Source organism: Ambystoma mexicanum, chromosome 2q, assembly GCF_040938575.1.
Source record: "Ambystoma mexicanum isolate Mex_15411 chromosome 2q, UKY_AmexF1_1, whole genome shotgun sequence".
Taxonomy (NCBI): domain Eukaryota; kingdom Metazoa; phylum Chordata; class Amphibia; order Caudata; family Ambystomatidae; genus Ambystoma; species Ambystoma mexicanum.
This window is the reverse complement of record NC_090924.1, coordinates 62393175-62408060: the sequence shown is the minus strand read 5'-3', so window position 1 is coordinate 62408060 and position 14886 is coordinate 62393175.

Below are 14886 nucleotides of genomic sequence, written 5' to 3'. Positions count from 1 at the left end.
TGCTACCGTGGTACCGTCCTTGACTCTAGAAACAAGAAATGACAATGAGTTTCAGCGCAGCCGGTGAGTCAGAGGGAGAACCGATAATAGACCAAGCTGTGTTGAGCGAAGGTTGCAAATGGCAACATGATTTGAACAAAGATCTTATCTGTTACGTAACTTTAAAAACGCAGGTAAAGACCAGCTGCAGAGTGGTCCGGCGCCGCATGGGCGCTTATTCGAAAGACTCTGGTTGGTCCCCTTTTCTTAAAAGTACAGATACCAGGAGGCCCTAGAGGGGACCGATGTAGGAGGTCAAAGTGGTCATACAAGGGTCGAGTAAAACCCCTTGTACAGCCGAAAGTCTTTGACCCATAACCAAGAGGAAAGCTAAGGGAAGGGAATCCTGCATTGTGATAAAGCAAAGCGAACCCTGTAACTGGCAAATGTAAACCACCGGCTGAGGGATACCTGCAAAGCAGGGTGAAGCACGATAACCCCGTGAACATTGTGTTGACAAGGGTGAACCCAGCTGAGGGATGTCCACGGTGAAAGATTGTTTAAAAGGACATTGAGACTTGTGAATACTACAGATGAAGAGATTGTGAGTGAAAGGCCGTTGTGAACCCGACAGAGGGAGGCTAACATTTGAGAAGATCAGAGCTCGGCTGAGGGGGATCCAGGGTGGAAGAGTCATCACCCAACGTATAAGAGTACTGAAAGGAACTTTTATTTTGTTATTGTTGACACATCAGGCCCTCAGCAGCAAGAGACTTTGTAGAAAAGAGACTTGACCACTGAAGGTCCTAATATCGCTGAAAGGAACTGTAACTTTGTACTGGAGAAGCCCAGGAGTGTGCTGTGCTCGAGAGTCCACCATTGTCCATGCTAAAAACGTGGGGAAGGGGGACGCCGGCTAAAACATCCTGACTTATCCTGAACTTCTGAATCACATTTGTTCCCAGCCTAGCCCTTATGCCAAAGGTCACTGTCTTTAAGAAAATTGTTTTGCTGGTCCCATTTCCGGGAAGCTCACTTGCCTTGGAGTCCCTATGATTTTGCTCACACAGAGTAGTGACCAATCATCCTGTAGACTTATGTGCTTTGTGTGTGATTCCCCTTTAGCCGAAGGCTGCTACTCTATAACTTGTGGACATTGTATCTAAAAGTCTATTTGCAGAGTCCCTGATGTCAGTTGCCCATTCTGTCTGAACAGAATTTCCCGAATGATGAAGGACTCACAGTCAATGAACGTCTATCTGGCAAATGATCCATCAGGTGAACATCCGTTTCAAACCAGACCAGTCTTATCCCAAGCACCGTGTTGCCTAACTCTGTGATCCATCCAGTCATGCACAGAAGATCTAGCAGAGAGGATATTTTAAGGTACCTGCAGGATTTTCACAAACTGAGAGGTCTAAAAATGGAACAAGCTTGGAGGTTACTGTCATGGCAACTTACAGTTTCCAAGGTGCTCTATTAACCGACATGTGAACCTGTTATGTTCCTAAGAGAGACCATTGTGATTCCCTCCCAGAACCCAAACATACGTTGCCGATCTCTTATCCAGCACAGAAAAACTAGATATCTGTGTATCCATATACGAGGAGTACACTGACAAATATAGGGAGCCGGTGATTCATTATTGTGACTCCGTCAATACGTCTGCGTTGCATTAGAGTCAAGATGGATGAGCCTTTTAGGGTCCCCTTAGTGTTCCTGCACCTTTTGTGGTTTCCTAGGTGGTCTTAGCCATTTGCGCTTCTTTTCCCCATCCGTGTGCTTAGTGGGTACTCTGTAGTTCCAATCCCGACCTATATGATGTCGGGGACCTCTCTTCCTAGCTCTCAGCACCATACCCATTGTTCATATAGCACATGCACTGAGAGAGAGGTTTTATTTAAAGTGTTTTGTTCCATACTCTCATTGACATCACCATTCCTATGATATGTATCGAATCCTGATCTGCTGGACAAATCTTGCCAAAATTGTCTATCTCAATACAGAATTCTGATCTGGCAATAAATACGCTATTAACTTGTTCACAAATACGTTTACTGTAGATGTCTGAGACTTGCTAAGAAAACAGTGCATATTTAAATTCCCCCTCTATCTTAGTTGTGTGGCATTTTCGGTTTCTGTTAACAAGAGACCAAAGCCTGCCTCCTTCTACTCTGCTTTGTGGTACAGAAAAGTCAATTATCTGAAACCTTAGGAGAAGGGTTCTATCTGAACTCTGCTTTTGGGATTTCTATTACATCAACATAGATTTAATCATGGAACCGTCATAGTGGCAAGAAAGTGATGTTCACTTGGCTGTTCTCCGGATGTGGACTACATTAGCAGATAGGCAGACTTTCGCCAAACTGCCTTATACATCCTCCCCTCTGCATGCAATCATGTGGATGCTAAAGCCAAGGGCTTGTCCTTCGTTGTGCTGGTGTACAGGCAAGCTTGGCTTCTTTCCTCCTCCCTGGTTTTTATGGTTTTGGGAACTGACATTCAAAGGAAATCCTATCTTGAAGTGGGGAAAATACCAAAGGTATGCCCCACTAGCTCTGCAAAGATAAAAAGCATACTAACTGTGAAAAACCAGAGGGTGTTTCACAACCTAGTGCCCGGGGATCCCGTACTCAGGTGGCCAGGGAAAGGCCATTGCTTTTGGATCCTGACCCCAGGGGTGGACAAGCGAGGGAGGATCACCTGCGTAAGGGGTCCTGGGAGACTGGGGGAGAAGCACATGATGGTAAAACATGGTATCCCCCTTTTTCCACAACCCATCTAACCCCTATCCCTGCTTATTTTATGGGAAACTACAGCTCCCATAATTCCTCCCCACTTCACATTGACAACACTACTGAGCTGAGGAAGATGAGGAATGAGGCCAGAAAGATTACCTCTACTGACTTGCAATGGCTCTGTCCCTTTAATGAGACCAGGCAGAGTCAGGCACGTAATCCTAACTATACACACCTGCCACTTGTTAACACTCCCGGTCAGGATAAATTTGTTTGTTTAATATTTATTATGCGTGCCAGACCCAAGGGTATCAGGGCGCAAGCAATAAGAAGTCACACAGCTTAGTACACAGGTTACAATGGTTACAAATAATGCAAAACCTCTAGTCTAGTAAATTATTGGTGTATGGTACATGGAGAAGGTAGTGGTAGGAAAAATATAAACAGTCAATATACAGAAGAAATTTACAGTTATTTACACGGGTGGACGAATTCTGCAAGTTAATTTGTCAGCATTCTCTAAGAGCCATATGATCAGATTTTGTCTAAATTTGGCAACGGTTTGGTCCATTCTGAGTGTAGTGAGTTCCATAGTTGAGCTGCTTTAACTGGGAAACGGGTACCCTCAATAGTGGATAGTTTGAAGTGAGGCACCTGAAGGCAGTTAGAGTTAACTAGCCTTGTGGGTCTAGAAGATATTTTTCTTGCAAATCTTTCTATTAGATATCGTGGGGCTTTGTTGTTCAGGCTTTTGTGGATGAAGGAGGCTGTTTTTAGTTTGATTTTCTCCAGTGTGGATAGCCACTTGTATTTTCTTCTAGTTTTGGAAATATGTTATTTCCTAGAGATACTGAGTGCAGCTCTGAGGGCATGGTTTTGGAGTATCTGGATTTTGTTGGTAATATATTTATTCGCTCCAATGTATAGAGCGTTACAGTAGTCTAGTCTGGATATAATGAGAGCTCTAGCTAGGGTCTTCAGCTGTTGGGGAGAGGAAGTGTTTTCCAGCTCTAATTAGTTTACATGTGTATGCTGTCGAGGATACTAGGGAGTTTACCTGTTTAGTGAATGTTAAAGGGGAGTTTAAGTAAAAACCTAATGTTTTTACTTCTTGGCAACCTTGATAAGGTTCCCATCAATGATGAATGATGAGTAGTTTGTGCCAAGTCTAGTAAGAAGGGATGAGGATCCCAGGATGAGAAGCTCTGTTTTGTCATCATTCAGACAGAGGCCGTGAGTGGCCATTCATGTCTGAACGATGCTGTAAATTCTATTCACCAATGCTGAATCCTTGCAGTAGTCCCCGGTAAGTGGTAGGAGGATCTGGGTATAATCTGTATAATTGGTGTAGGTGATACCCAGACAGTCCAACTCATCAAACAGGGACTTGGTGAATATATTATAGAGTTGGAGAAACACATGAGCCTTGGGGCACCCCCGCAAGTGATGGGGATGGGGTCCGCGGCTGCAGACAGTGAGAAGACTCTCATAGTTCGGTCACTGAGGAACGATTGTATCCACGCTATAGCCTCGCTGGAGAAGTGGGCAGCTGAGACCAGGTGGCTACATAAGACGTTGTGGTCTACCAGGTTGAAAGGCGCCAACAGGTCCAGGGGGAGGAGTAATGCAAGCTTTCCATTGTCTCTTATTTTTTTCTATTTGGGCTTTGAGATCAATGAGAGCTGTTTCTGTGTCGTGTAATGGCAGGAAACCAGATTGACGGGAGCCTAAGAGTTGGTTAAGTTCTAGGAAGTTCTGGATTTGGATATATGCTACCTTGTCTAAGATTTTCAGTAGGAATGGCACTGTGGTGATAGGCCTGTAGTTCCTCGGTATGGCGGGGTCTAGCGTTTGTTTTTTGAGAAGAGGGAGTACCCAGGATTCCTTAAGATTGCTAGGCATCGTGCCGGATGTGAAGGAAGCATTAATAAATTTGGTAATGAAAGGTGCTAGCTCCCTTGCAGCATCCTTGATAAGTTGTGCTGGGCATTGGTCACCTTTGCAGTTAGATGGTGTGAGACCCAGAATAACTTTCTCAACTTCTATAATGGAGACTTTGGACAAGTGAAATTGGGTGACATGCTTAGTTTTAGGTGAAATTGTTTTATTGGGTGGTCGTTTGGTGACGATTAGTGAGGCTTCCTTTAGTGCTATTTTGTTTTGGAGGTTGCCCACTTTGTTAGCCAACGCATGCTGGATGTCTGTACACCATGTGTTATCTTTGACACAGTTGTCTTGGACTGTGATAGGATTTTCTAGTTCTTTTAGAATTGTGAAAAGTTCCTTTGTGCTAGAATTTGCTTGTGTGATTCTAGTATTATAGGTATCTTGTTTGGCCAGAAGTATATCCTTCTTGTATTGGGATGATATTTTTGTTAACTTTAGTTTGTTTTCTGCGGTGGGATGAAGTTTCCAAGCAATTTTGCATTTTCTTTTGTCTGGTCATAGATTTTTTAAGTGGGGAGTAAACCAATTGTTAAGGTGGCTTTTGGGCCTACTATTTCTAAGTTCTAGCGGGGCGATGTTGTCTAGAGTTCTGTTCATAGCTTTGTTATAGTCTTCCACTAGGATGCAAGGATCCATATTGTCAGGTAGGGAGTTGAGGGTGGGCAGGATACACAAGAGTATTTTTTCTACTGTAATATTTTTCTTGTTTCTTGTAAATGTGGGAGGGGCAGGAGGTGCCTGTAAGGTGGGTCTTTTGGTTGCTATTCTAAAAGATATGAGGTAGTTGTCCGTCCAGATTGGGGGTGAGATGGAGCTAATGGAGACATTACAATTATGATCTGCAACCCAATCGAGACTTCTCCCTTTATTATGAGTTGGCCCGTTCACTCTCTGGGTAAAGCCGGTTGGTCATTGGCATCATTAAAGCCTATGTTAAGGTCTCCTAACAGTAGCGTTTGGGAGGTATCCTTTAGATTTTCTGATAGGATCGAGGAGAGGTCTTCAATGAAAGTATTAATGGGGCCAGAGGGTCTTTATATAAGGTGAATGTTCAACGCTTGCGAGTTGGCTGTGGGTATTTTGATTGACATAACTTCACAAGAGTTAATGTTAGGCGAGGTTGAGATTCTCATAGAGATTGGTTTTGGCAATAATAGCTAGTACCCCACCTCTGGCTTCGCCTCTGTCAAATCTAAGGATGGTGTAGTTATTTGGTACATCTAGGGACAGTGCAGGGCCATCTGCCTTGTGGAGCCAGGATTCAGTGACTGCGATAAAGTCGTAATCTTCTGTAAAGATGGCTTCAGCTATTTCTGTGGCATGAGCGACTAACGATCTTGCATTTATTAAGGCTCCTTTAAGGTAAGGGGTGAATTTATCTGGGGGCGGTGGGGTAATGCTGTCTAGAGCGGCTAATCTGATGTGGGTCCTAGTTCTTTTTGTGTGGGGCTTGTCGGTGCTACTATTAGTGGTGTGACTGAGCTTAGATGGGTGTTTGTAGGGTACTTTATTCTGGAAGTTAGAGATAACCTCATGTCTGATGAGCGGGTCAAATATTCTAGGAAACCGTGCTCGGAGTCTAGAATTTCTAAGCAAAGTGTTGCAAGGGGTCGTTGGGAGAGGTACGTTGGACATATGCCTGGACAGTTGTGGAGACAAGGTATTATTTTCCAGTATATCTGCTATCCTAGTTCGTGTCGACATTATGTAGAGTTCCATTAGCATGAGATTGGCACCCAGGTAGACTAGATTAGGCTGTAGGTACATATTGTATTAGTAAGGCTTGCAGTATGAAAGTGCAGTGGCTTGACAATAACGGTGTTACCTTCGCATAGAGTGAGGCTGGGTACTATAAGTAACCAGATGCATTCGCTAGTGGACTAGACATATGATTTAGTCAGTGGTTAATGTACGTTATCATAAACATTAACATATCAAGTGGCTATGACGTTATACTAGGGATAACATGCCTAGGAGCTAGTGGACTATGTAACACTACTGGCTAGTCTAGGTAATGTAGGTATGTGCATTTCCTGAGTGATTTTGAACGTATAGTCTAGTAGACAGTTATAACAATAAAAGTTATTTGCGATTGTGTGCATGAGCACTGCTGTAGCACGTGAATACAATTTGCTAGCTAAGCCAGTGGGCAATGTGTGAGGCAGTCAGCACAATTTCACATGGTCATCACATAAGTTTTGTTAAGTCGCCCATACCAGGGGTCCTAGTCAATTGGCAAAGGTACGATAGTACAGTATATTTCTTTGTTAGCAGTGGAGGCCACTGAATATCTAGTCAGGCAATATTATCTTGCGGAGTAAGCCTAATAACATAGTAGCATTTGGCAATGTTCGTGCAAGTGTGCAATCGCATAGCATGGCCGAGAGAGTGTCTTGCACTCAGCGCGAGTGTCAATTATACAAGTAGGTGTGCCAGAGCTAGAACTTGTTCACAGTTGACAATGGGTAGGCATCTTACCAGCGTTCGGCCTCATTGACCATGGGTGTGCGAGAGTCAGTCGGGCGCACAAGTGAGATCGGCAACAGCAGACAATAGTGGCCAGGTGATCATGGGAGATAGATCAGGTGGGATACATAGTGGGCTGCATTGCCGCAGCGTCCCGGGGCGAACAGGGGACAAACGGGGCCTTTTCCTTGGCCTTAAGCGCCATAAAAGGTGGCTTGCACAGGCACACTCTGAGCGAGGCTGGGAACGAGAAGGAGCAGCTCTTCCGGGGCTGATTCAAACCAGGCTACAGAAGTTGGAAGGCCAAGGGGCTGATCAGCAGCTGCAAAGAATGAGAGAGAGCCAGGCAAGAATTCCACCCTTTCGGGAAGCCAGAAGCGTTCCAAGACAGAAATCGAGTAAGCGGAAAGGAGAAACCTTCAAGGTGCTTCAAAGCAGCCTGCTACCCTCCCGGGTGATCGACAGAGATGTGGAGGAGCAGAGGAGGCGTTGTTAACGGCCTTGAATGCTACATGAAAGGACTTGAAGAAAGAAGCCTAAATAATTAACACCACTCGTGAGTTATCAAAGGCAACACAAGCCTGGTTTGTGTTAAAAGCAAAAGTAACTGTAACCAAAAGTTGAAGGTTGCGCGTGTGTCGATAAAATGCAGAGGGAAGCCGGTGTTGAATTGTGGAAAAATAAAAGTCAAAAGTAGAACTGTGTATTGGTGGCAAGTCGAACAAAGCCTAAAGAACTGATTGCCCAAGCCTGAACTGTTGAATTGCACCTGTCAGTTCATCTCTGCATCCTCAAGTCCATTTTGCTCCTTCCATTAATTCCAATGTACTTGTTGCTTCCATCTTCATTTACATGGCTGCCCATGTTAGTTGAGTTTAAGCGTCAGCAAACAATTCATGTGTACGGCGGTTTCTGCCCAGCAAAAGTGTGCACGTCATCTACCTGAGTCATGAGCATGTTCTTCGGGTCTGTCAGCAATCAATCTAGAGTGTCTGCGTAGCTTCATGCAGGATGCCTATGTACTTCATGTCTAACGCATCTATGTCAGAGTTTCTGTCGTGAAATCATCAGTTTCTTCATTGATTGCAGCTGTATCTCCAGGACATGGTCTGAATGGCTGTCTGAGTGAATAGCGTTTTTCATACCTGCGATACATCAAAGATGGGGAGGCAAGGCAGAGGAACTATGTACACTTTTTGTTTCTTTGCTGTCGAAATGAGAGTGGGTAGGTGCGACGAGGTCCACATTTAGGTCTTCCTCTTCACCCTTAATAATGCCCATGGTCTGAACACCACGTGATCCACTTCTCTTTGTCCCCTATTGGACACTTTCCCACTACCACTGACAATGGCCCGCAGTTCAAGAAACCTTACCAAGGAGCACTTTGCCCCGGGGCTCAGCACTGGCCTCCCTCACTCGCCCCTCCCTATTGACCCTAATACTCTCGCTAATCTGTACTCTACTGTCCTGACTACAGCTATTGACACCATCGCTCCACTACTACCACAAAAGTCCAAACCGTCTGATCACAGGAACTCTTGGGTAACCAGGACCTTCTCAAACTCCGTTCCAACAAAAGACTAGCTGAAGCTAAATGGATACAGTCACCCACCATGGCCAGGAAGCTGGAGTTCACCTGTGCTGCCAAATTCTACAAACATGCTATCCTACAGGCAAAGGCTACATCATATAACACTGTATCGCCAATTCTATATCAGACACTAGCGAGATCTTCACTATCCTTAGGGAACTTGAAACCCCTACCAACCCTCTAGTACCAAACATGATCTATGGTGCTCGAACATTCAAAACTCGATGTTGGCTAAAATCAATACCCTCCAAAAAAATGAGACTTAAAGCAATCTTTGCTTATGCCGCTAAGCAACCAGCCTCCATCTACCATCTCCACCTACCATGCCCTCCCTTCCCACAAACAGAAATGACCTCCCCATGTTTCACTTTGCCTATATCTCTGACATAGCCTTGGTTCTCCCCCTTATCAAAAAACCCACATTAGATCCCACAAACCCTGCCAACCACCCGCCACCTCACTACTGTTCCATTCCTCCAAAAAATCCTAGATAGTGCAAGATTTGCAGGCAAGCTACTCTGTTCGTCAGTCGTAGTTACGCCCTAGTCATGGTCCAGAATCGGCTCTCTTGCACTTCAAGAATCAACTGGATGACATCAAAGATGAGGGCAAGCCTGCCCTACTCCTTCATCTTGACCTATTGGCAGCATTTGACTTGGTGGACCACAAGATCCTCTGCCACAATCTCTGCCGACTTCTCGCCGGAAGCCGCAACCTGGATTGCCTCCTTACTTGCAGACAGATCCATCGGAGTATTCGCGAAGAACGCCAACGCACCTCCCGTGCGTCTCCCAACATTGTACAATATCTTCAAGAAACCCCTTTGGTCCTCCTTGACTCGATCGCCGTATCATATACAAAATATTCTGTGACACGCAAATCCTGCTCCCTCTCACTGGCAACTACCTGGAAGACTCCACCTCCCTGCTTTCCGTCTACTCAACTATCCAAACCCTGATGGCCACACACCACCTCTGCCCAAACAATGAAAACAGTGATCCTCCTGGTGGCCCCCTCAGTACTCTGCCTTTGTCATTGAGAGTATTCCAATCTCAGTTTGTCTGTGAAGATACTTGGAGTTTAACTGGATGCCACACTCCCGCTCACACGCTCAGTGAACTCCATCACCTCAACTGCTGCCTATACAACCAAGTTTATTAGACCCTAGAGCTGTCTCACAATCACCCGAGTCACTATTGGCTCAAGACTTGACTATTGCAAAGCACTCTTTGCAGGTACCTCAGAACTCAACATTAGGAAGATGAGGTCATCCAGAACAATGCCCTCAGAGCAGTGCTGAACATATCCAAACACATCAATGCAGCAATCAGAAAGGCATATTTGGCTCCCCATCCGCAAGAGGATTTGATTAAAGACACTATCAATCACTCACAGATGTCTATCACAGGAAGCCCTCGCTTAACTCTCTCCAAATATTACTAGTAACCTCATCCAGACGCAAAAGAGCGGCTTATGCCCATTGCCTCGTTCAGCCCAAATTTAAACTGGTGAAAGCTGGAGGCGCAAGCTTCCCAACCATTGCAGCCAAACAGTGGAACCTACTCCCACCAACCTAGCAAGCGGAACGGTCTTATTGGGCCTTCTGGAAATCGCTAAAAACTCTATTTGCTTGAACGTTGAACCTTTGTTCCGCCTGATTCTTCCCTACCGCTTTGTGTAGTGTGTTTTACTCCAGGCATTTTCAGATTTTTTTTAATTCTTTTTTGCAAGTAATTGGTCAAGAAAAAGCGCCATGATGCCCGAGGGCTTGGAGCTCTGTACAAATGTAAAAATAAATGAATTAATTAATCACATAGCACAGCAGGTGCTAAATCAATTTGCATCATGTTTGCACTAGAGAAAAGTTGAGATAAACTAGCCCCGGTGTTCCCCTGCCTTCTCGATGTGTAAAGAAAGTCCCAGCATGCATTTAGGGACTTACCCAAGGGGTAGCTTTCCCCAGAACACCCCTAAAAAGGAGCCGTCGTTAAAGAAAATGCTTATTGACCTTGAACCATAGAGTACTCTGTAAAAAAATCTGTTGCTTTTAAAACCTAACGGGAACATACTTCAAGCAATGAGAATAGAAAATCATTGATACTGGATATTGTACTTTTCAGACTGTACAAGTCCCCTGCTGAAGGTTTGAGAAGACCAACTCATAGTTTAGGGGCAGGGTTCCCCTTAAATTAATTCACAATCATAATGTGCCTGCACAGTCAGACCATCACTTTTAGGAGGGTGGGCCTAATCCTAAAGTACCAATGACTCACACATCAGTATGCAATAAAGGTCCATACAGTATGTTTACTGAAAAATATACTCTTCATATAAAACAGTGAAGAGTACCTGAAAATGAAATGTTAATCCACAATCTGTACAGATATACAGCACACTTTTACAGTCCATAGCAATATTCCAGCACTTGTAGTTAGTTTTGCTAGTTTAATTACCTAGTCCATAGACTTTAACATTACAAAGCCAGTAGGCAGCTCCCACTTATTGGAAGTGAGACTCAGTGTTGTCAAAGATACCTGCAGAGAAGACAACCTTCAGACTGCCTATAATATAAGAGCCTTACTTCTACTTCCCGTCCCCTTTCTTCAATACTGAATGGACGTCCCTCGCTAGGGACGGGAGACAGAACCTTTTTCACAAGAAAAAAAACATTCTTCCCCTTTAAACTCAGAGACGTGCGGGGCGCGGCCCTGGGAGCACGCGCTCCCCTGACTCCGCCCACCAGCGCCAGTCCCCTTTTCCACATCGACGGGAACAGGCTGATTTCACCAGCGCTCCTGGGTTTGGGTTTGGCTTTGTAGTACCACGCGCTCTTCCCCTTGATACTTTCTTCTGTCTTTTTGTCTTCTTTTTATCAATCAGGTACTCAGTCCTCTAGCGCCACGCTCCTCCCCGGCGCATGTCAACGTCAGCGGGCTTCAGCAGGTTTCCAGCCTCCGAAGGGCTCTAACCTACGTCCAATCCCCACTCTTTGCCACCGCGGCCTTGGCCCGGACCACGAGTGGGAGGGTTGTACCGCGTGTGATGCGCTTACACCACATGCTCTGAAGAACAGGCTAGCTCGGTGGAGGGAACTCTGCGAAAAGTCACCTCCTGAGGGCTTGATGGACTTCGTCAGACATAAGTCAAGGCCCTAGGTAGGGCCGCTTTTTCTCATCGCACCCTGCAAGGGCTACTCCTTTCTAAAGAAACGCCCGAGCGGGAGGAACCTTTCAGGTACTCGCACCAGCACTGGTACCAAGGCCATTTCAGCTACCGGCCGCCAGGCCGAGGGGTCATTAGATCCTTCCGGAGAGAGTGCTGAGGGACCACAAGGTTCTTTTACCGGGTTTCACCCAAGGGGCTATGCTCTAGTACCGGCCAGATGTCCGAGGGGGCGCCTGCACGCAGCACTACCAGCGATACTGCAGACTGCAACACGCCTACCAGGCCACGTCTTGAGACGCAGGGTAGGTCTCATGCTCCACCGCCAAGAGTCCTGGAGGAGGCTGTGGCCAGTGAGCTAGGCATCACGACTTTAGCACGTGGCACGCAGCTCAACAAGATGGCCGCTGCGCCAGACAAAATGGTCGCTCGTCTGATACTGCCCTTTGGAACGGAGCAGGTGGGTACGTGGCCTACAGCTTATCCATCAGCATCGCAGGGCAGGTTAACCTTGCAACCGGCTAGACAGAGAACCCACCGGCCCCAGCAGCTGCCTGCTACCCCGTCAACATCACCTGCCACCCCACCGGTCTGTCAGGACAGGTTCTTTGAAAAGTTCCTCACTCTCATGAGATCTCCTCAAATGGGCGCCATCCTTCGTGATGTGATCAGGGGCATGCTCCTTCCGGCCCCTCCCCCTGCGCCTATAGTCATTCCTCTTATGGCTGCAGTGCTGCAGGTTCCGGTGCAGCCCCTGCTGCCCTCGCCAGCTCCTTCGATTCCGGCTCCCCTGCCTCCCACAGTTCAGGCGGTTCCACACCAGCCTCCGCTGCAGCCTCCGGCTCCGGTCTCCACACTGCAGCCCTCGGAGCCCAGCACTCCTCAACCCGCTCCAGACCATCCGGAAACCCTGGTGGACACTGACGAGGAAGAAGGCCCAGGCATGCCGTCGTCAGCCAAGGCCTTCCACGAACGGTTTGGCAGAGAACTTGGGGCTTCCTCAACCCGAGGTCGAACAACCGGAGGCGGGGTGCTGGCTGAGGCTCTCACTCTATGCCCCGTGGCTAGGACAGAGATCCCAATGCAAAAGGACGTTGTCGCCTTGGCCAAAAAGGGGTGGTTTAAGCCCCACTCGGGCCAGCATGTCAATTGGCACCTTGACGCCAAGTATATGCAAATGGAGGGGGATCCACTCTTGCTGTCGGCACACCCTCAACTGCACTTTTCGGTGATCGCTGCGGTGTCACTCTACTCAAAGCCTCAGTCGGCCTTTAGGCAATGAGGAGAAGGTCTTGGAGGCTTACGGAAAGAAGCTTTATTCCAGTGCCTCACTGCACCTTCGTCAGTTCAACAAGGATGCCATGCTGGCAGCCGTTAACCAGAGGCTTTGGCGGGAAATAGCCAACTTCCTTCCAGAACGTCCGGTGCAGAGCCAGGCACGTTTCAAGGCAGGACTGGGCCATATGCATCGCCATGGATCTGAGAAAGACTGCCTGGATTAGGGCTCCTAAATTCAACCCAGACGTCAAGGGACACAATTTACTCTACGCTGGACAACCACAGTGTCCATGGAGTCTGGTCCCTGCAGGAGCAGGAATCTCACATCAACTGGCTGGAGCTGAAGGCTATCTGGCTAGCTCTCAAGGCTTTCCTTCCGCTTATTGGGGGCAAGGTCGTCCTCATCGAGACGCACAACTCCACCAGCATGTACTATGTCAACATAGTGGTACCAGGTCCCCTGCACTGTGCAACCTAGCGGTCAGAATGTGGGAATGGGCCTGGAGAACAACATCTATCTGACTGCAATCCACCTCCCAGAGTAGTCCAACCTGGAAGCCGACAGGCTCAGCAGGCTGCGAGCAGACAATTACGAATGGAAATTGAATGATCAGGTCCTGCTCGGGGTCTTCAGCAGATGGGAACACCCTTAGGTGGACTTTTCTGCCTCTTGGTCCAACAGGAAGTGCCAACCGTTTGCGTCCTGGCATGGGCAGGGCCACAGCTCCCTGGCCGATGCATTTCAGATACAGTGGAATGGCATGACAGCCTAGATTTTCCCTCCCACACCTCTGATCCACAGGATGATCTGCAAGATAAGGGACTTGTGGTACCTCCGCATCATTCTGATAGCTCTGTGGTGGCTGACGAGACCGTGATTCTCGAGCTCCTCAGCCTCTTCCGACAGGCCACCCATTCACCTGCCGCTGGGCCCAGCTCACCTCTTCTTTTAACGGGGGCAGGGTCATCTCCCCCCCCGCTCCACAGAAATTAGCCCTCGCAGCGTTGTGCCTGAGCAGGTCACTCTGAAGCATCTGAGCCTGTTTCATGCTAACCTGAACATCATTCTGGGCGCTAGGAGCAACGCTACTAGGAGCCAGTACAAGAGTAAATGGTCCAGGGTCTTTCACTGTAGGCCCCTGTGGCTGCCAAGTAGGTGCGGCAGGTGTCTATCTGCACGCCTGAGTGAGCGAGGTGTGCCGTCAATGAGAGCATATCGTCCAATGTGCAAGTAAGGGGGTCGATCTCCTTAGAGTCCAGTGCTCTCATTTTCGGCACACTTTGCTCACTCACTCAGGCGTGCAGACACCTGCCGCACCTACATGGCAGCCATAGGGGCCTAAAGGAATTCTGAGGAGGAGGTCTTCTCCTCCTCCAACCCAGTGGTTAAGCGGTATTTGGTGGGCCTCCCCAGGCTGTTCCCGCCCATCAAGAAGCCACACCCAGTGTGGGATCTCAGTGTAGTGCTGAGCGTCCTGGCGCACAAACCTTTCAAACCAATGGCATCCGCAGACATCTGATTGGTCACAATTAAAACAGCTTTCTTGGTGGATCTCACCTCTGCTTGCAGAATCTGCGAGATCCAGGTGGCATCAGAACCCTATACTACTTTTCACAAGGGTAAGGTGGTCCTGAGAACGCACCCCGCGGAAGTCTAAGATTTCCATCTAAATGAGGAGCTAGTTCTAACTATGTTTTTTCCGATCTTAAGGACTACGCTCAGAG